Source organism: Pseudophryne corroboree, chromosome 11 (assembly GCF_028390025.1).
Source record: "Pseudophryne corroboree isolate aPseCor3 chromosome 11, aPseCor3.hap2, whole genome shotgun sequence".
In the NCBI taxonomy this organism is placed as follows: Eukaryota; Metazoa; Chordata; class Amphibia; order Anura; family Myobatrachidae; genus Pseudophryne; species Pseudophryne corroboree.
This window is the reverse complement of record NC_086454.1, coordinates 71,260,373-71,279,694: the sequence shown is the minus strand read 5'-3', so window position 1 is coordinate 71,279,694 and position 19,322 is coordinate 71,260,373. Positions and strand designations below refer to the sequence as shown.

General features: G+C 48.5%; 1 long non-coding RNA gene across 1 annotated transcript in view; it reads right to left on the bottom strand.

Annotated features, from left to right (window-relative positions):
* Nucleotides 1–19,322, bottom strand: part of LOC134968876 (uncharacterized) — a 64,811-nt gene that overhangs the window by 14,500 nt on the left and 30,989 nt on the right. Inside the window, exon 3 of the long non-coding RNA XR_010189347.1 lies at nt 10,326–10,426. This is a non-coding gene — a long non-coding RNA (uncharacterized LOC134968876). The remainder of the gene's footprint in view (nt 1–10,325; nt 10,427–19,322) is intronic.

Genomic DNA, 19,322 nt, shown 5'->3' with positions numbered 1-19,322 from the left:
GGGGACGCAGAGAGGCGGGGCGGCAGGGAGGGGATAGAGAGACGCGGGTCAGCAGGGTGTTAGGGTCTCCTGCCCTGTGCTGCCACGTCGTCATGGCAACCGGGAGACAAGTGCTAGTGGAGTAACCTGAGCGCAGCTGATACTCCGGTTCGGGTCTTTTGCTGTGCAGTGGTTATAGGCTCTGTGCACGGCAGGGGATCCGGTGCTGGTTTTTGTGCTCACAGTCTATGAGGTCTGAGTGGGGCGTGGACAGCACCTGCTTTATAAGGCCTCTTTTCAGGGTAAGCAGATGCTGCTGAATCTCTGTTGGTTAGTCAGTTCATGAAAGTTAGCCAGTACTGTGTAGCTTTGTATTTGTTTGTTGCTTACTGCAAATAGGCCTGGGGATTTGGTATTACACTCTGCCAATCCAGACCTAGCAGTAAGACTGGAGTCAGTCGTTTAGCTTGCTGGGGTTCTGTTATTACTCTGTGAACTTAGCAAGTTTGCGGCTGTATTCTAACACTTGCCTGTCTAATCCTGTCTCACTGTGCTAGGTGTCAGGGGTCAGTTTAGTGGCAGTAAGCTTAAACCTGTGCACTGCAAGTGAGAATCAGGATTGTGGAGGCTCTCCTTGTGTCTATCATTCCATCTCTGACCAAGGAGTTTACTGCCACACCCGTTGGTAACCCTTTAGGGTTTTGCTGTTGCCCTTAGCAACAGCATTTCGGGTTCTCTACGTATTAAAACACAACATCTTGCTTTTTACATCTGAGTAGTTCTAATACAAGGGAGATACCCAGTTCCTTAGCCTCTGGGCTTCTCTGTTCACTGTGTGTGTATTTTGTTACCCTATCACCTTCTGTGTACGTTATGTCATATTCCCCAGTTTGTCTGTGAGTCCATTTGTTTTGCATAACAGTTCAAACACCAGTACATTCCTGCAGACACTGGAGTGCATAACAGTTCTTACACTAGTACTTTCCTGCAGGCACTGGTGTGCATAACATATTCAGCAGCCAAATACTCCTGTTGAAATTTTGTGGGAATATGGAGCATACCCCTCAAAATACGTTGCAACAGGTGGTCGATCAGGTGCAGGTCCTGACTCGACAATTTAATGATTTGTCCATTAAGATGCACACCTCCCAGGCTGCTGGCGGAGCTCCCGCAGCAGCAGCACCTGCAGGGGTTAAGGAGCCGAAAGTAAATCTCCCGGATCGTTTTTCTGGAGATCGCTCGCAGTTCTTTTGTTTCAAGGAGAGCTGCAAGCTATACTTCCGGCTTAGGCCTCAGTCTTCTGGGTCGGAGATTCAGCAGGTGGGCATAGTGATTTCCTTGCTACAAGGAGACCCACAGGTCTGGGCATATGGGTTGCAGCCTGACTGTCCGTCGCTTAAAAGTGTTGATGCTTTTTTTACGGCACTGGGCATGTTGTATGATGACCCTGACAAGACGGCCTCAGCCGAGGCTCAGATTTCGATCCTTAAGCAAGGGCGAAGGCCAGTTGAGGTTTACTGTACGGAGTTTCGGAGGTTGGCCCATGATACCCAGTGGAATGACCCAGCCCTGAGACACCAGTACCGAAGAGGTCTTTCTAACCAGATAAAGGACCAACTGGTACAATATCCCTTGCCTGATAGCTTGGATCAGCTCATGCAGTTATCCATCCGGGTGGATAGACGGCTGAGAGAGCGTAGGCTTGAAAGGGAGACTGAGATTTCCTTCCTTCCCAAGGGAACCTCAGACTCTGAGGAATTTTCTGAGGAGCCTATGCAGATTGGGGCTACCCGCCTCTCCTCGCGTGAGAAGACGCGGAGGAGACAGCAGGGGTTGTGTTTGTACTGTGGGAATAAAGGTCATGTGGTAGTATCATGCCCAGAAAAGCCGGAAAACTTCAGGGCCTGAGGGTGATGGGAAATATCCTGTCAGGCCAGAAGTCAGAATTTCCCAAGAAGACTTTTATCATTCCGGTGACCTTGAAGATCCTCGGTCAAACTGTCAAGACTGAGGCCTTTGTGGACAGTGGGGCCGACGGGGTTTTTATGGACCGCCAATTCGCCCTAAAACACTCTGTTCCCTTAGTACCCTTGGCATCGGAAATTGAGATTTGTGGGTTAAACGGGGAACCATTATCCCAAGGTAAAATTACCTCTTGCACTAGCCAGATTTCTTTGTTTATTGGAGCCACACACTCTGAAAAATTGTCCTTTTATGTGACTGTCTGTACTTTTGCCCCATTGGTGTTGGGGTTACCCTGGTTAAGGGCCCACAATCCTCAATTTGACTGGGTCTCTGGGGAGATTCTTAGTTGGGGTACTGATTGTTTCAGGAGTTGCTTGAGCCTTCCAGTCAGGCTCTCGCAGCTAAGTTTGCCAGGATTGCCAGGGTGTTATGCAGATTTTGCGGACGTGTTCTCCAAAAAAGTTGCAGAGGTACTACCTCCCCATCGCCCCTATGACTGTGCCATTGATTTGTTGCCAAATGCTAAGCTTCCCAAGAGCAGGTTGTACTCCCTGTCACGTCCTGAGACTCAGGCTATGGCAGAGTACATTCAGGAGAACTTGGCTAAGGGATTTATCAGACCTTCACAGTCTCCAGTTGGGTCGGGGTTCTTCTTCGTGGGTAAAAAGGACGGTTCGTTGCGACCCTGCATCGACTTCAGGGAATTGAACCGTATCACGATTAAAAACTCATACCCACTGCCTCTCATTTCGGTCTTGTTTGACCAGCTTCGTACTGCCACCATTTTTTCTAAGATTGACCTACGCGGTGCATACAATCTAATCCGAATAAGAGAGGGGGATGAATGGAAGACTGCCTTTAATACCCACTCAGGGCATTATGAATATTTGGTGATGCCTTTTGGGCTCTGTAATGCCCCGGCAGTCTTCCAGGATTTCATGAATGATGTGCTCAGGGAATATTTGGATAGATTCTTAGTTGTATACTTAGATGACATCCTAATCTTCTCCCATTCCCTGGAGGAACATCGGAAGCATGTACGCTTAGTCCTCCAGAAACTCAGAGACCACCGGCTTGGGGCGAAGCTGGAGAAGTGCGAATTTGAAGTTCAGCAAATCGCATTTCTAGGATATATTATCTCCCCAGAAGGTTTCCAAATGGAGGGTTCCAAGGTACAGGCAGTCCTGGATTGGGTGCAGCCCACTAGTTTGAAGGCGCTTCAGCGTTTCCTGGGCTTTGCGAATTTTTATAGACGATTTATCGCTGGATTTTCGTCTATAGTGGCGCCCTTGGTGGCACTCACTAAGAAAGGGGCGGATGTTGCTCACTGGTCTTGTGAGGCTAAAGCGGCTTTTGCCCGTCTCAAAAGGGCATTTGTTTCGGCCAAGGTGCTGCGACACCCAGATCCAGAGCGTCCTTTTGTGGTGGAGGTGGATGCCTCTGAGATGGGTATTGGGGCAGTGCTTTCTCAGATGGGAGTGTCTGATAATCGCCTTCATCCCTGTGCTTACTTTTCCCGTAAATTTTCGCCTGCCGAGATGAATTATGACGTGGGTAACCGGGAATTGTTGGCTATTAAGGATGCACTCGAGGAGTGGAGACACTGGCTTGAGGGGGCTAAGTTTGTGGTCTCAATTCTCACTGACCATAAGAATCTGGCATATTTAGAGTCAGCGAAGCGTCTCAATGCCAGGCAGGCACGATGGGCTTTGTTTTTTGCTCGCTTTAATTTTTTAATAACATATCGCCCTGGGTCAAAAAACATCAAGGCTGATGCGCTCTCGCGGAGTTTTGCTCCAATCCAGGAGACCACCGAGGAGCCGTTGCCCATTGTTTCCCCATCATGTATTAAAGTGGGCATTACCCAGGACCTCTTATCATTAGTCCTTAGAGCACAGGAGCAGGCTCCTCCAGACCTTCCGGTAGGTCTTTTGTTTGTGCCTCCTAGGTTAAGACAGCGAGTGTTCCTGGAATTCCATGCCAAGAAGTCGGCAGGTCACCCGGGTATTGCCAGAACTCGGGAGTTGCTATCTAGGGCGGTGTGGTGGCCCTCGGTGGCTAAGGATGTGGATCAGTGGGTTCGGGCATGTGACATCTGTGCCCGAAATAAGACTCCTAGAGGGGTTCCGGTTGGCCCATTACATCCACTCTCTATCCCATCTAAGCCATGGACCCACATTTCAATGGATTTTGTGGTGGACTTGCCCAAATCCTCGGGGATGACAGCCATCTGGGTTGTCGTTGACAGGTTTTCGAAGATGGCGCACTTCGTTCCACTGGTTGGGCTGCCATCAGCCAGACGCCTGTCTGAATTATTTATGCTGCATGTTGTGCGTCTCCACGGGTTGCCACTTGATGTGGTCTCTGACCGCGGATCCCAGTTTGTGGCCAAATTCTGGAGGGCATTTTGTTCCGATCTCCAGATTTCTGTCAGCTTGTCGTCAGGCTACCATCCGCAGTCTAATGGGCAGACTGAAAGGGTGAACCAGTCCTTGGAGCAGTTCCTCAGGTGTTATGTCTCCAAGTGTCAGACTGACTGGGTTGCTCATCTGTCCATGGCGGAGTTTGCCTATAACAACGCGGCTCACTCTGCTACAGGGATCTCTCCCTTCCTTTGTGTGTATGGGCATCATCCTAAGGCCAATTCTTTTGACCCCCTGGACTCCACGCCTGGTGGTTCCTCTGTGGTTTCGGTCCTTAGAGGTATTTGGCGGAAAGTGAAGAAAGCCCTTGTGTCTGTGTCATTAGTGACCAAAAGGGTTTTTGATAAGCGGAAAAGACCCTGCAGCTTCAAATTAGGAGACTTCGTCTGGTTGTCTACCAAGAATTTGAAGTTGAGACAGCCATCTCATAAGTTAGGGCCCCGGTTCATCGGCCCTTATAAGATCAGCAGGGTTATCAATCCGGTGGCATTTCAGTTAGATCTGCCCCGTTCTTTGGGTATCAATAAAACATTTCATTGTTCCCTTTTAAAACGGGCGATTAGTAATCCTTCTTCCAGTGGAAGACCTTCCCCTCTTCTGATACGTGGCCAGAGGGAGTTTGTTGTTGAAAGGATTCTTGACTCCAAGGTGGTTCGGGGTCGGCTGTCATTTTTGGTGCACTGGAAGGGGTATGGCCCGGAGGAGCGGTCGTGGGTGCGCAGTTGTGATCTTCATGCCCCCAGACTGATACGCTCTTTCTTCTCGCAGTTCCCCGATAAACCCGGTGGTAGGGGTTCTTTGACCCCTCGTCAGAGGGGGGGTACTGTTAGGGTCTCCTGCCCTGTGCTGCCACGTCGTCATGGCAACCGGGAGACAAGTGCTAGTGGAGTAACCTGAGCGCAGCTGATACTCCGGTTCGGGTCTTTTGCTGTGCAGTGGTTATAGGCTCTGTGCACGGCAGGGGATCCGGTGCTGGTTTTTGTGCTCACAGTCTGTGAGGTCTGAGTGGGGCGTGGACAGCACCTGCTTTATAAGGCCTCTTTTCAGGGTAAGCAGATGCTGCTGAATCTCTGTTGGTTAGTCAGTTCATGAAAGTTAGCCAGTACTGTGTAGCTTTGTATTTGTTTGTTGCTTACTGCAAATAGGCCTGGGGATTTGGTATTACACTCTGCCAATCCAGACCTAGCAGTAAGACTGGAGTCAGTCGTTTAGCTTGCTGGGGTTCTGTTATTACTCTGTGAACTTAGCAAGTATGCGGCTGTATTCTAACACTTGCCTGTCTAATCCTGTCTCACTGTGCTAGGTGTCAGGGGTCAGTTTAGTGGCAGTAAGCTTAAACCTGTGCACTGCAAGTGAGAATCAGGATTGTGGAGGCTCTCCTTGTGTCTATCATTCCATCTCTGACCAAGGAGTTTACTGCCACACCCGTTGGTAACCCTTTAGGGTTTTGCTGTTGCCCTTAGCAACAGCATTTCGGGTTCTCTACGTATTAAAACACAACATCTTGCTTTTTACATCTGAGCAGTTCTAATACAAGGGAGATACCCAGTTCCTTAGCCTCTGGGCTTCTCTGTTCACTGTGTGTGTATTTTGTTACCCTATCACCTTCTGTGTACGTTATGTCATATTCCCCAGTTTGTCTGTGAGTCCATTTGTTTTGCATAACAGTTCAAACACCAGTACATTCCTGCAGACACTGGAGTGCATAACAGTTCTGACACTAGTACTTTCCTGCAGGCACTGGTGTGCATAACACAGGGAGGGGACGCCTTTTGGGTCAGCAGGGAGGGGACGCAGAGAGGCAGGGAGGGGACGCAAAGAGGCTGGGCGACAGAGAGGGGACGCAGAGACGCGGTGCTGCCTATGTACTCTCTCTCACCTGTGAGGTTGGGGCAGCGTCCACAGTACCAGGTGTGCTGTCCCGCATCTCAGGCTTGTGCAGCCGGCAGGCCAGTCCCTGTGGTGTGCAGTCCGGGTCTCTGGGGATGGTGGGAGGCAGCATTGTCTTAGGTGTGCGGAGGAGGAGGCGGGTGTCTGTACGCGGCGCAGGGAGGCCTATGAAGCCGCCATACACATTAGGAGGGACGGGTGGCGCAGGAGACGGATGGGGAGGCAGCAGTCAGGCACGGGTGATGCTGCGCCGTAACTGGCGGGACAGTGGGTCCCAGGCGCGGCTGCAGTGCGGGAGCTGGCGCTGGGGGTGTGCGGAGGGCGGGAGGGGTGGTGCGGCCTGCGGCTGTTTGGTCGGCTGTGGTGCGGCCCGGCCACCGTGTCCGTGCTGCGGATGGGTGTGAGAGTCTGGGAGATGGTGGGCTTGTGCGGCGGGTGGGATCGGTGCTGTGGGGTTAGCGGGTGTGTGTGCTGATCCGTTATGCGTCGGGTCTGGGCCGTCAGTGGCTGCATGTGGGAGCTGGTGGAGGAAGGTTTGGGGGTGTGTGCTGCGGGTGGCATTAGGGTGTAGGTGGCCATGGTTACCTGGCACTGTGGTGGGTCCGTCCCCTGGTGGCTTGTGGCTGGGGATGGTGGGGGGGATTGTGTGGCTGCTGCTCCCGTTCTGCTAGTGGTATGCTGGGACAGGGCAGGAGCTGCTAACTCCACCCAGCCCTGTGACTCCACCCAGCGTTAGAACTGCAAGCACAGAGTCACAAGGCAAATATATAGGATATATATATATATATATATATATATATAATCAATCCGTGGGGTCCACACTCTCATAATCCATATTCATGCTGGGGTGCATTTCCAGATGAAAGATAACCATCAGGTTATAATTCCACAATAGCCAAACGAGAGGACAGCACTCACCAGACTTGTTTAAAAGGTAAATCCTTTATTTCAGAACAGGAAGTCAAACAGCTACATCGACGTTTCGGTCCTGTCCAGGACCTTTGTCAAGATACAAACATGGTGCAGTGTCCAGACATTTATACCCATACTGGTTCCCTCCCACCAATGAGGTGGGATACACCCACCCATGTTCAACATAATGAATACTCCTAGTTCTATAAACAAGATAGAAAAACAGTCAACCATATGGGCTCTATACATACAAGGTATCTAGTAAGTAGTCATCAAAATAGATCAGTTAGGCTTAATAATACATATAAACCATTAAAGAACAGCGTGCGTTCCAACGGCCGAGTCACTTCCGGTCCGTGAACCGCACATCCGGTCACGTGTCCCGGAAGTCAGCTAAACAAAGCAACTTCCGGTCCGTGACCCGCACATCCGGTCCCCGGCAACGGAAGCGAACACGGCACACGACACATGTAATGTTTAGTAAAAGAACTTAAAGTGGTATCCCCATCAATCACACCACATATGTTATATATGATGTGGCGATCAAAGGTATATCTTTACAACTGTTCTTTAGATGTTAAACATATGAATAATAATGAACAAAATAATTGTAATTAAAGCTAATGTGTAGAATAATATTAGATAAATGTCCATGGGGATCCAATAGACTATTTAAGCCAATTACTCTGATCAGTAAATTCTTCAAGTACTTGATATTTCTGAAACGATCAAGGTATCCATATTCAAGATAAGGTTATCAAATGTTAACCATGCTGAAAAGTAAAATAAAGAATTAGTAAAGCCACAGACTGTTACAGCTGGACCGAAACGTCGATGTAGCTGTTTGACTTCCTGTTCTGAAATAAAGGATTTACCTTTTAAACAAGTCTGGTGAGTGCTCTCCTCTCGTTTGGCTATATATATATATATATATATATAGGAGATAAACACATACACCTTGAGAAAGATAACAAGGAGTTATCGAAACGCGTTGGTGAATGGTATCCTGGGTACGTGTGGAGGACTCCCTTGCTGGCATCTTGACTTTCTGGGGACGCCTGGTTGTTTTTGCATGCTCATTTGTCTACTTGTTTGTAGACCTACAAAATCGGTGAGAGTCCACCTGTCCCATTTTAATCATTGTATTAAATTGTTTTTACGTTATTACACTATTGGATCCTCTTTCATTACATATGGCATTGCTTTGAGTCCATGTGGAGGGAGACTCCATTTTATGAAGATCAGAAGGGGAGATTGTCTTGTTGTGATCTGGCGTTTTGAGTCTGAAACAAGTGATTATTGTCTACTCTATGTAGACCATCCTATCTGGTACGGGTTCACGCTGGAACATCAATATATTACCCATTCAAAAATAGTATTACACTATGTATATATTCTCTGTCTAGGTTGACACAGCACTAGATTTTGTGCAAGAGTTTAATCACCAGATCAAACCCTGTGAAGCGCCCGTGAATTGGTGTGGTAACCCATTTTTCTTTCTACTATGGGGGCAGTGTATATTTGGCACAGTGGGGCATTGTATACCTGGCCCTGGTGGGGGGGGGGGGCAATGTATATTTGACACAGTGTCGGCATTGTATATCTGGCACAGTATCGGCATTGTATAGCTGGCACAGTGTCGGCATTGTATAGCTGGCACAGGGGGCCAATGTATATCTGGCACAGTGTGGGTATTGTATATCTGGCCCTTTGGGGGCAATGTCTATCTGCCACTGTGGGGGCGATTGTATAGCTGGCACTGTGGGAGCAATTGTATAGCTGGCACTGTGGGGGCAATTGTATAGCTGGCACTGTGGGGGCAATTGTATAGCTGGCACTGTGGGGGCAATTGTATAGCTGGCACTGTGGGGGCAATTGTACAGCTGGCACTGTGGGGGCAATTGTACAGCTGGCACTGTGGGGGCAATTGTACAGCTGGCACTGTGGGGGCATTGTACAGCTGGCACTGTGGGGGCATTGTACAGCTGGCACTGTGGGGGCAGTGTATAGCTGGCACTGTGGGGGCAGTGTACAGCTGGCACTGTGGGGGCATTGTACAGCTGGCACTGTGGGGGGCAGTGTATAGCTGGCACTGTGGGGGGCAGTGTACAGCTGGCACTGTGGGGGGCAGTGTATAGCTGGCACTGTGGGGGCATTGCATGCAGGAGGTGGTGCTGGGGTTGTGGGGAGGGGGGTTTAGGTGGTGTGCGGCTCGACGGCGGGTCCCGCGACTGCATGCTGAAGGATAGTGCTGGGGTTGTGGGGAGGGGAGGATGTGTATTGTGCGGCTCGTCTGTTCAGCTGACGTCGGGTCCCGGCCAGCTTGTCCTGGAGCGGATGGCGGGTCCCGGGCAGCGTGTCGAGGAGCGGACGGCGGGCCCCGGCCAACGTGTTGTGGAGCGGCTGCATGCAAGAGGTGGGGTGCTGGGGTTGTGGGGGAGGGGGGGATCGGTGGTGTGCGGCTCGTCCGTGGTGCGGACGGCGGGTCCCGGCCAGCCTGTGTGTGCCGCGGCTGCATGCAGGAGGTGGTGCTGGAGTTGTGGGGAGGGGGGGGGGGAATAGCTGGTGTGGGGTGAGGGTGTCTTGTGTGTGTGTGTGTGTGTGTGTGTATGTGTGTGTGTGTGTGTGTGTGTGTGTGTGTGTGTGTGTGTGTGTGTGTGTGTGTGAGTGTGTGTGTGTTCGTCCGTTGTGCGGACGTCGTCTCTGGGGCTGCTGGCTGCCTCTGGGGACTGGGGAAGGGGGGGTGCGGGTGTCATTGGGGTGTAGGTGGCTGTTTTGGGGGGTAAACCTAGGGAGGGTGCATGGTTACCAGGCACTGTGCTGCGTCCGGCCACTGGTGGGTTGTCTGTGGAGATGGTATCCGGATTCTGTGGCTGCAGTGCTGCTCCCGTTAGTGGTGTGCTGAAACTCCCCCCAGGCCTGTGACTCCACCCAGCGTTAGAGGGCCAGGCACAGACAAGGCAAATATATAGGAGATATATATATATATATATATATATATATAATATATATATATATTTTACACCTAACAAAAACAAACTTTTCTGGCGACGGATAGGTGGGGGGGATTTATGAAACAAGTGGGTACTCATAAATGAAAAGCCTAATCAAGGGGTACGAACGAGAGAAAGGTTGGGAACTGCTGTATTAGACTACCTGCTCCTCCAGTATGACAATCCTCAGACACCTTGGTAGTTCCAATCAAAGGGAACTTCCAAGCATCTTATTAGCAACCACATTGGGGTCAATCTTGGAATCTATAAAAAACAAATAACAAGGGAATATCATAGTGCAATATATTGACAAATTATTCAATGCGATCTAAGTTAAACAATAAGTGACAAAAATGGCCCAGTAGCATATTAATATAATATAAAGTTTATCTGAATCAGGAGCAATATTACATCTTTCACGGTCCTTTCCTTCTAAAGTTCCTCTCAATAATATACAAAAGACAGAGACACAGTGTAATACGAATAAAAAAAAAAATAAGATTTTACTTACCGATAAATCTATTTCTCATAGTCCGTAGTGGATGCTGGGGACTCCGTCAGGACCATGGGGAATAGCGGCTCCGCAGGAGACAGGGCACAAAAGCAAGCTTTTAGGATCACATGGTGTGTACTGGCTCCTCCCCCCATGACCCTCCTCCAAGCCTCAGTTAGGTACTGTGCCCGGACGAGCGTACACAATAAGGAAGGATCTTGAATCCCGGGTAAGACTCATACCAGCCACACCAATCACACCGTACAACTTGTGATCTGAACCCAGTTAACAGTATGATAACAAAGAAGTAGCCTCTAAAAAAAGATGGCTCACAACAATAATAACCCGATTTTTGTAACAATAACTATGTACAAGTAATGCAGACAATCCGCACTTGGGATGGGCGCCCAGCATCCACTACGGACTATGAGAAATAGATTTATCGGTAAGTAAAATCTTATTTTCTCTAACGTCCTAGTGGATGCTGGGGACTCCGTCAGGACCATGGGGATTATACCAAAGCTCCCAAACGGGCGGGAGAGTGCGGATGACTCTGCAGCACCGAATGAGAGAACTCCAGGTCCTCCTCAGCCAGGGTATCAAATTTGTAGAATTTTACAAACGTGTTCCCCCCTGACCACGTAGCTGCTCGGCAAAGTTGTAAAGCCGAGACCCCTCGGGCAGCCGCCCAAGATGAGCCCACCTTCCTTGTGGAATGGGCATTTACAGATTTTGGCTGTGGCAGGCCTGCCACAGAATGTGCAAGCTGAATTGTACTACAAATCCAACGAGCAATAGTCTGCTTAGAAGCAGGAGCACCCAGCTTTTTGGGTGCATACAATATAAACAGCAAGTCAGACTTTCTGACTCCAGCCGTCCTGGAATTATATATATATATATATATATATATATTTTCAGGGCCCTGACAACGTCTAGCAACTTGCAGTCCTCCAAGTCCCTAGTAGCCGCAGGCACCACAATAGGTTGTTTCAGGTGAAACGCTGACACCACCTTAGGAAGAAACTGGGGACGAGTCCGCAGTTCTGCCCTGTCCGAATGGAAAATCAAATATGGGCTTTTGTAAGACAAAGCCGCCAATTCTAACACTCGCCTGGCCGAGGCCAGGGCCAACAGCATGGTCACTTTCCATGTGAGATATTTCAAATCCACAGATTTGAGCGGTTCAAACCAATATGATTTGAGGAATCCCAACACTACGTTGAGATCCCACGGTGCCACTGGAGGCACAAAAGGGGCTGTATATGCAATACTCCCTTGACAAATGTCTGGACTTCAGGAACTGAAGCCAATTCTTTCTGGAAGAAAATCTACAGGGCCGAAACTTGAACCTTAATGGACCCCAATTTGAGGCTCATAGACACTCCTGTTTGCAGGAAGTGCAGAAATCGACCTAGTTGAAATTTCTTCGTGGGGCCTTCCTGGCCTCACCCACGCAACATATTTTCACCACATGTGGTGATAACGTTGTGCGGTCACCTCCTTCCTGGCTTTGACCAGGGTAGGTATGACCTCTTCCGGAATGCCTTTTCCTTTAGGATCCGGCGTTCAACCGCCATGCCGTCAAACGCAGCCGCGGTAAGTCTTGGAACAGACATGGTACTTGCTGAAGCAAGTCCCTTCTTAGCTCCCGAGGCCATTAGTCCTCTGTGAGCATCTCTTGAAATTCCGGGTACCAAGTCCCTCTTGGCCAATCCGGAGCCACGAGTATAGTTCTTACTCCTCTACGTCTTATAATTCTCAATACCTTGGTTATGAGAAGCAGAGGAGGGAACACATACACCAACTGTTACACCCGCGGTGTTACCAGGACATCCACAGCTATCGCCTGAAGGTCTCGTGACCTGGCGCAATACCTGTCCCGTTTTTTGTTCGGGCGGGATGCCATCATGTCCACCTTTGGTCTTTCCCAACGGTTCACAATCATGCGGAAAACTTCCCGATGAAGTTCCCACTCTCCCGGGTGGAGGTCGTGCCTGCTGAGGAAGTCTGCTTCCCAGTCGTCCACTCCCGGAATGAACACTGCTGACAGTGCTATCACATGATTTTCCGCCTAGCGAAAAATCCTTGCAGTTTTGCCACTGCCCTCCTGCTTCTTGTGCCGCCCTTTCTGTTTACGTGGGCGACTGCCGTGATGTTATCCCACTGGATCAATACCGGCTGACCTTGAAGCAGAGGTCTTGCTAAGTTTAGAGCGTTATAAATTTGCTCTTAGCTCCAGTATATTTATGTGGAGAGAATTCTCCAGACTTGATCACACTCCCTGGAAATTTTTTCCCTGTGTGACTGCTCTCCAGCCTCTCAGGCTGGCCTCCGTGGTCACCAGCACCCAATCCTGAATGCCGAATCTGCGGCCCTCTAGAAGATGAGCACTCTGTAATCACCACAGGAGAGACACCCTTGTCCTTGGATATAGGGTTATCCGCTGATGCATCTGAAGATGCGATCCGGACCATTTGTCCAGCAGATCCCACTGAAGAGTTCTTGCGTGAAATCTGCCGAATGGAATCGCTTCGTAATAAGCCACCATTTTTACCAGGACTCTTGTGCAATGATGCACTGACACTTTTCCTGGTTTTAGGAGGATCCCGATTAGCTCGGATAACTCCCTGGCTTTCTCCTCTGGGAGAAACACCTTTTTCTGGACTGTGTCCAGAATCATCCCTAGGACCAGCAGACGTGTCGTCGGAACAACTGCGGTTTTGGAATATTTAGAATCCACCCGTGTTGTCGTAGAACTACTTGAGATAGTGCTACTCCGACCTCCAACTGTTCTCTGGACCTTGTTCTTATCAGGAAGTCGTCCATTTTCTTTGAAGACGAATCCTCATTTCGGTCATTACCTTGGTAAGGACCCGGGGTGCCTTGGACAATCCAACGGCATCGTCTGAAACTGATAGTGACAGTTCTGTACCACGAACCTGAGGTACCCTCGGTGAGAAAGGCAAATTTTTGGGACATGGAGGTAAGCATCCCTGATGTCCCGGGACACCATATAGTCCCCTTCTTCCCGTTCGCTATCACTGCTCTGAGTGACTCCATCTGGATTTGAACTTTTGTAAGTGTTCAAATATTTCAGATTTAGAATAGGTCTCACCTAGCCTTCTGGCTTCAGTACCACCATATAGTGTGGAATAATACCCCTTTCCTTGTTGTAGGAGGGGTACTTTGATTATCACCTGCTGGGAATACAGCTTGTGAATTGTTTTCAATACTGCCTCCCTGTCGGAGGGAGACATTGGTACAGCAGACTACAGGAACCTGCGAGGGGAAAACGTCTCGACATTCTAATCTGTACCCCTTGGATACTACTTGTAGGATCCAGGGGTCCTGTACGGTCCCAGCGTCATGCTGAGAACTTGGTAGAAGCGTTGGAGGGCTTCTGTTCCTGGGAATGGGCTGCCTGCTGCAGTCTTCTTCCCTTTCCTCTATCCCTGGGCAGATATGACTCTTATAGGGACGAAAGGACTGAGGCTGAAAAGACGGTGTCTTTTTCTGCAGAGATGTGACTTAGGGTAAAAAACGGTGGATTTTCCAGCAGTTGCCGTGACCACCAGGTCCCATGGACCGACCCCAAATAACTCCTCCCCTTTATACGGCAATACATCTTTGTGCCGTTTGGAATCTGCATCACCTGACCACTGTCGTGTCCATAAACATCTTCTTGCAGATATGGACATCGCATTTACTCTTGATGCCAGAGTGCAAATATCCCTCTGCGCATCTCGCATATATAGAAATGCATCCTTTAAATGCTCTATAGTCAATAAAATACTGTCCCTGTCAAGGGTATCAATATTTTTAGTCAGGGAATCCGACCAAGCCACCTCAGCTCTGCACATCCAGGCTGAGGCGATCGCTGGTCGCAGTATAACACCAGCATGTGTGTGTATACTTTTTAGGATATTTTTCATCCTCCTATCAGCTGGCTCCTTAAGTACGGCCCTATCTGTAGATGGTACCGCCACTTGTTCTGATAAGCATGTGAGCGCCTTATCCACCCTAAGGGGTGTTTCCCAACGCGCCCTAACTTCTGGCGGGAAAGGGTATACCGCCAATAATTTTCTATCGGGGGAAACCCACGCATCATCACACACTTCATTTAATTTATCTGATTCAGGAAAAACTACAGGTAGTTTTTTCACATCCCACATAATACCCTTTTTTGTGGTACTTGTAGTATCAGAAATATGTAACACCTCCTTCATTGCCCTTAACGTGTGGCCCTAAAGGAAAATACGTTTGTTTCTTCACCGTCGACACTGAAATCAGTGTCCGTGTCTGGGTCTGTGTCGACCGACTGAGGTAAATGGGCGTTTTACAGCCCCTGACAGTGTTTGAGACGCCTGGGCAGGTACTAATTTGTTCGCCGGCCGTCTCATGTCGTCAACCGGCTTGCAGCGTGTTGACATTATCACGTAATTCCATAAATAAGCCATCCATTCCGGTGTCGACTCCCTAGAGAGTGACATCACCATTACAGGCAATTTGCTCCGCCTCCTCACCAACATTTTCCTCATACATGTCGACACACACGTACCGACATACAGCACACACATAGGGAATGCTCTGATAGAGGACAGGACCCACTAGCCCTTTGGGGAGACAGAGGGAGAGTTTGCCAGCACACACCAAAACGCTATAATTATATAGGGACAACCTATATAAGTGTTCCTCCCTTATAGCATTTAATATATATTCATATCGCCAAATCAGTGCCCCCCCTCTCTGTTTTAACCCTGTTTCTGTAGTGCAGTGCAGGGGAGAGCATGGGAGCCTTCCCACCAGCATTTCTGTGAGGGAAAATGGCGCTGTGTGCTGAGGAGAATAGGCCCCGCCCCCTTTTCGGCGGGCTTCTTCTCCGGAGTTTGTGATATCTGGCAGGGGTTAAATACATCCATATAGCCTCAAGGGCTATATGTGATGTATTTTTCGCCATACAGGTATTATACATTGCTGCCCAGTGCGCCCCCCCCCGCGCCCTGCACCCTCCGTGACCGCTGTGTGAAGTGTGCTGACAACAATGGCGCACAGCTGCAGTGCTGTGCGCTACCTGATGAAGACTGAAAGTCTTCTGCCGCCTGGTTCCGGACCTCTTCAATCTTCAGCATCTGCAAGGGGGGTCGGCGGCGCGGCTCCGGGACGAACCTCAGGGCGAGACCTGTGTTCCGACTCCCTCTGGAGCTAATGGTGTCCAGTAGCCTAAGAAGCCAATCCATCCTGCACGCAGGTGAGTTCACTTCTCTCCCCTAAGTCCCTCGATGCAGTGAGCCTGTTGCCAGCAGGACTCACTGAAAATAAAGAACCTAAAAACTTTTTCTAAGCAACTCTTTAAGAGAGCCACCTAGATTGCACCCTGCTCGGACGGGCACAAAAACCTAACTGAGGCTTGGAGGAGGGTCATGGGGGGAGGAGCCAGTACACACCATGTGATCCTAAAAGCTTGCTTTTGTGCCCTGTCTCCTGCGGAGCCGCTATTCCCCATGGTCCTGACGGAGTCCCCAGCATCCACTAGGACGTTAGAGAAATTTATTTAAAACATAAAAAACATGAATATATGTCTCTGGACATACAGATGGGTCCTTTTTCATCTTACCCATGCAAGTTGGTATTCGTGGCACATTTGGCATGATTAGTGTGCCCGCTGTATATGGGTGCATAGCGTATGCACCATGTGATCCATCGGATTGCATGGTGCGCATGCTTCCACTTCGCTGGTGCGAATAATGATGCATTTGTATGTGGGGACATAGCTGTAAATTGTGATTTTTTTTTTTGGTTGAAAAAACAATTGGCTCAATTTTTCTGCCAATGGAAAGGACTGATATCAGCAGCTATGGTGGCCAATCCTGGGATCAGGATCGGCGGTATCCCGGGATCCCGGCCTACAATTGGCCAAGATTCAGTCTTGGGATTGGAGTTTACAATCCCGGGGATTTCGGGATTGGCCACCACGCTTAGTTGAGTGTCCTCAGTAGGCTCAGGCTCCCCATGCTCAGCTCTGCCTTGCCCTGGCTGTGTGCACTCTGCAGAGTGACGTGAAGTCAGAGGGCAGCCAACTGCCCGCCAGACCTCACTGCCACCCTGCACTGCCTCGCTCCTCACAGCAAGTGGCCCACCCTCCCTCCCATCCAGATTAGGGTTAGTTATCTGGGACAGACTAGGCAGGGGTGGGTGGGACACATTGAAAAGAAGATAATCCCGGGTATCCGGGTAATCCCGGGATTGATAATTTTTCCCAGGATTGAAAAAATGGCCCGGGATTGGCCACACTATTAGCAGCACATACTAAGCGATTTTTCTTACACTGTTTGAGTACTGGAAATCTGGAGTTAAAAATCACTGCCAATTGGGCGTAATTCAGATGTGTTCAGAGTTGCTATCACTGCTGCATCCGTGAAAGCATGGTGATACAGCAGGAGGTGTCTATTTCAAGCAGATGCCTCCTGCTGCCTAATGCCAGCCATATGGGGGGATGTAATAGAGTCCAAGATCACCAGAGGTGAGGGATCCCAGACGAACTTGGATTTAATTTTTTAAAGGGTCAAACACTTACAAGGCAAAACCATTGCCCCTTTAAAAAAGTCAGAGAACAGTCTGCATCCCGCACCTCTGCCGATCTCGAACTCCATTACATCCCGTCGATGGTCTGCGCATGGGTGGGCTTGGTCTGCACATGAGCAAAGTCAAACCATTGATGGCCAACCATCAATGGCTTCAAGCCAATGGTTTTAAACCATTGACCACTGATGGTAGAGCTGGCCATCCCTACTTGATTTGGCCGGATCACTGCTCATCCTAAACATCTGTCCTGCAGTTATCAAAGGCAGTGCACCAAATACAAACCTGTTTCCATGACATGACGTTATCACCATACACCTTGACAAGTTGGTGATTTATTTCAGCTGCTGATGTGCCCTCTAGATGGAGAAATCTTATCACACTACGCACCTCAATGTTTGACCATGTTTCCACCAGCCCCACCATCTTACAACTGATGTTGGGACAGTATGAATGGTATGAGTCGCAAGTCTAATGGCCGTGAGGGGAAGTAGTGGCCTACCTGCTCTGTCCTGGTGGGAAATAAGAATGAAATAGAGAACATTTCAAATGTGAGAGGTTTTGTTACCTTACTTATTGAACCACTCTCGTAAATCAAAAGTCATCCTTCCCTGGGAAATTTGTATAAATATATTACTAAAGAAATACAGAAACTATGATTTCTTAATGATTATTCACAAAATGTCAACACGTTAAATCTGTTTTAAACACAAAACAAAAATCCTAACTGAGCAAAAAAAATTGCACAGCAATTGCACAATGTGTTTCACACTTCAAATGATTATGTAGATGGAATGGTTTAAAGACAAAACAGTACTTAATAAACTGTACAAAAACACAGTGGGGCTAGCTTATTATGCACTAGAAATATGAAAACATTGAATTGGTGCTTTATAAAGTCCTTGCTTCTGTAACTTCTGTAACTGATATAAGCATACAGTATTAGTGCACCAACACCATTTAGCACAACAATGATGCATAGTGTGGATGCAGTGTGGATTTACTGTTTGTTACTCATACACTACACAAGGGTGTAATAACTGTTACAACTGAATATTGGGCGCTCTTATTATGCTTCAACTGTTCTTTGCAGCCTGTTGACTGTGTTGCATATATACAGGGGTAGAGCTTCTTAATGTAGCAATGAAGAAGGTGAAGAAAGACAAAAAAAGGATGGATGCAGATGTGTGAAAATATACACTGTGGTATACTAATCATTGCACTGAGTTATGCTGAAAAGAGAAGACTGAGGAAATAAGACTGCATAATGAACTCACATAACTCACCATGCTGAGACTTGTAGTGCCACACATTAAAAAAAGAAAATGCAATTGTACATACTAAACACTAAGAACACTGGCAATCAGATTAATTATAATAAACATGGAATGAAATTGAGGTTCTTAGCATAATTTGTAGCCAAAAAATATTGTCCATCCTACCACGGCCAGGTGACCTCATCACATGGGTCCCTAGCATTCCTAAGTTCAAGTCCAGAGCATGGGACCCCCCCAACCAGCACAACACAACCGCCCAAAGGCATAACACTAGTGAGATGTAGCAGTTTAAGTGTTAAAAGGTGTTACATTAATAAGAAGTAGCAGCTCAGTACTAAAAGTGTTACATACAGATGTAGCCATGCTCGTCTTACTGCAATGTAGCATGTTGCCTCACTGCATGCTACATGGCATGCCAGGCTGTGACTTTAGGAATTAATGGAGAGATCGCCAGCTGCGAATAGTTGCAGCCTGGCATGCCATGCACCAAGCCGTGGTGCAGCATGCTACATCTCAGCAAAGATGAGTATGGCTATATCTGTAGGTGAAGAGTAGTAATCAGGGTGTTAAAACGTGATAAATTGGTGAAAAGCAGTGTAGATACTCAAAAGTGTTAGATTAAGTGTTACAATAACGATGTCTCGAAGCAGCGCAGCCATTCCAAACCAGGGGACCCCACACCAGGAACCATCCCTAATACTGACCTATTATATAAATGTATCCAGCACTTACTATTCATAGTGTCTATTCCAATATGTACTGTAGTCTGCAAATGAAAGGACCCTGTACTAAATAAAAACATCCATCTCTG